Source organism: Micropterus salmoides, unplaced genomic scaffold, assembly GCF_014851395.1.
Source record: "Micropterus salmoides isolate LMB-PRFRI ecotype aquatic unplaced genomic scaffold, ASM1485139v1 Ms_hic_scaffold_7, whole genome shotgun sequence".
NCBI classification, from domain to species: Eukaryota; Metazoa; Chordata; class Actinopteri; order Centrarchiformes; family Centrarchidae; genus Micropterus; species Micropterus salmoides.
The window spans coordinates 26,732,829-26,736,060 of NW_024044459.1; the positions used below are offsets into that span (position 1 = coordinate 26,732,829).

Here is a 3,232-nt window from a genome sequence, read left to right on the forward strand (position 1 = left end):
TGTGAGCTTGCTCTATCGTGTGCAGGGCCAAGGGGGACTGGAAGCCCTCTTACTGGGTCAGAGGTAGGGTACGACCTGGACAGAGTAGAAATTAATCAATCTCACACCTTTCAATTTTAGTTCACCTAAGTTGCACTGTGGGTGGAAACTTGAGAACCTGGAGTAAACCCTTATAGACACAGGGAGAACATGCAAACTCCACACAAAAGCTCCACCTGGCGGATACTACTCCTAACAATAGGTAACAATACACAAGCCCACAATAAATGTAAATCAAGATAAATTACATAAAATACGTTTTAATGTATTGTATGTGAAATTACAAGCCTGTTCTAAAGTGAAATTCTAAAAATAAAGGAAACTTTATTTTATTTGTGATCAACTTAGGTTAAGTTTCAGTTTAATGGATCCAAAAGCAGACAAGGAAGCAAATGAACGGTAACTCAGGTTTTTTTTTTAAATACAGGACTGGGTGAAAGGCGAGCGGGCAGGATGGAGCGGGGGTTCTTAGATTTGGCGTGGAAAAGTTGCAAAAAAAGTTGGGCTCTCTCCAGACAGAAAGGCAGTGACTCCAAACACGGCTGAGGTACACTGAAGACAGGCAGAGGAAAAAGATGTTAGCAAAAGGCAACAAGGAAATCACTAAGGCAGTAGAAATACTCGGAGGACCGAAATGCATGTTACTACTGAAGGTTAACTGACGAACTGGCAGGGAAGGACTGTAGAGCCGGGGTTTTTAACAGAGTGGGTTGACTGCCGATGAGCCTCAGGTGAGTGGAGCTGCAGGTGGTGAGCTGGAGAGAGGTAGCCAGGATGACCCGACCACAACCACACACAGACTGACAGACAGAGACATACAAAGACAGCAAGGAGAGGGAAACACAAGAAACATGAGGATAGGGGAGAAAGCAAAGCCCCTCCTGACACAAATAAAACTGTAATGACAGGATAATTAATAATAGTAATCATACATTTAATTGAATCTACCAAAATACTTCCTCTCAGTAAGCAGAAAAAAAATATTAGTCCTCAGTTGCTAAACTACATTTTATGAAGGCTGTTTCCCAACTCTCTCCTGGAATACCCTAGTCCTGCATGTTTTAGATCTCTCCCTGCTCCCACACAGCTGATTTAAATGATCAACTCGTTATGAACTGCTGAAGCTGCTTAAATCAGCTGTGTGGGAGCAGGGAGAGATCTAAAACATGCAGGACTAGGGTACTCCTGGAGAGGGTTGGGAAACACCGGGCATATAGCATGAAGAATTCCTAGAAATATAAAACAAATCTTGGATACAAGCAAAACTTAAAAGTCACAAAAGATATATTCTGTGCTCTATCTGTTAAATGTAAATCCATGAATTGAGTGAAAATAATAATAAAACCACAAGACTTCAGATTTTTATGACCAAATAACTCAAATAAAAATTTAATTAAAAGCTATATATATGTCTGTTTAGTTACTGTAACAGACAGGAAGATTAAATCCATTGTTTGTAGACATTTAACATTGATATTTTGCATGTAAATTTAAAAAGTGATACCATTTGGTAAATGATGTAATACTTCTGAGACTCTGGAATGTCACAGTGTTAAGGAGCAAATGTTACTAAATGTTACACAGGCAAACATCCACATGTATGAATGTTTACATTTAAATTCAAAGACAGTACATCATCAAGAACAAATTAACAACAGAAAATTAAGTAACTGCGTTTATAAAATGGCGTAACAACGGAAAACTGGTCTCCCAAATTACATTTTCAAATTACATCTCAGAGAGAAACAGTATTAACCAGTGTTTCAGGTGTGATTTCCAAAGCTTTAAACTGAATAGTGGCTATCCTTGTGCTTCTGTCGTCACACGACTCAATAAAACGTGGCACTGTTTGCGACTTCTTGCAGTAAATATGCCCTGAATGTGCAGTAAATGGGCTCCAAAATGACACTTTTAAAAATGTGTGTGTAATTCCTTCTTGCTCAGGGGTTTCTTCTTAAATATTAGAGTGCCTCATTGGGTAATTCTCTTGTGAATTATTTCTGTTGTGTCAGTACTAGCAACCAGGTCAACTTGAGTGTCACGGCACCAAACGCATCGTTCATCAATACACCACTGAAACATTTCAGCCACTGCCGACTAAAAGAGCAGGTCTGACCAAGGTTTTATTTTAGTATTATAATGTTAACAATATACCATGATTAACACAAGGACTAATTCTAAGCCTTTAACCCAGTTGTCTGTTCCAGTGGCTTCTACTGTAGCTCTGGTTAATGACTGCATGATGCAGTAATAGCTGATGTCATTAAACTAACACTGTGCATTAACACAACTAACATTCCAGCGTACTGATAAAGACCACACTGATTACTGCAGACCCTCGGAGGAGCCTGTAAGTTGCTGTAGACGTGACACAATATAGATAGTGTAACATTATGTAATCTAGTGTAATGTGAATCACTGGCTGTCTTAGGAGACCAGCATGACTCAATGTATTGAAAACATACATGAAAATAAATCCTGGCTGTGGGATGAGAAAATAATGATGGAAAGAATAATGAAATGTACAGCACATATTGTTGTTGAGGGTCGTCCCATTGTATGTTCTGTCATGTAAGAGGCACTGCAAACCCCAGCAGAGCATGAGCATCATATAGATACAAAGATAGAGAGATAGATAGATAAATAAATAGATAGATAGATACAAACATTTACAGACCAGACATGTTTACACAAACTAACGTATAATGTACTAAAATGTCCTCTTTCTTCTTTTTACAAAAGCATATTTACAAATCTGAGATGTATACTCAAGTGCAACTGTGCGCATATTCAGGATGTGCAATTTAGTATCACTTGCTAATATTGAGAGTGTCGAGTATGATGTTAAACTATAATGAAATGTCCTTTGTCATTCACATGTCATTCAGCCTCCTCTCCTTGCCCAGAGGGGAGTTGTGTATTGTGATGGCAGGAAGGACTTTCTTTCTATGACTTTCTGTCCTTGCTACAGCAGAGTTGTAGAGGTCTCCAGCTGAATACACTTTGTTGCCCGACCACCATATGGTTGGCAGTTAAATGCAAGCAGCTGTGCTCTTTATCAATGTCTTCTTTTGTTCTGTATCTTATGTAATTATGCCAACACTGTAACTAACACAGTAGCTGTCTGTGCTTCAACTTGTTGCCTTCCTCTTCTGGAAAAAAAATTGTGAATGTATAATGAAATACAATAAAG

At 38.6% G+C, this 3,232-nt stretch overlaps 1 long non-coding RNA gene across 2 annotated transcripts; it reads right to left on the reverse strand.

The window, feature by feature from the left end:
- Nucleotides 1–212: 212 nt before the first annotated feature.
- On the reverse strand, nucleotides 213–1,112 carry LOC119892086. Of its 2 annotated transcripts, none has more exons than XR_005442511.1 (3): nucleotides 972–1,112; nucleotides 703–839; nucleotides 213–591 (listed from the first exon to the last, which is right to left on the reverse strand). It is a non-coding gene; the product is annotated as an uncharacterized LOC119892086 (long non-coding RNA). The 2 variants fall into 2 exon arrangements; XR_005442510.1 differs by having other exon boundaries at nucleotides 707–839; nucleotides 972–1,111.
- Nucleotides 1,113–3,232: the final 2,120 nt, after the last annotated feature.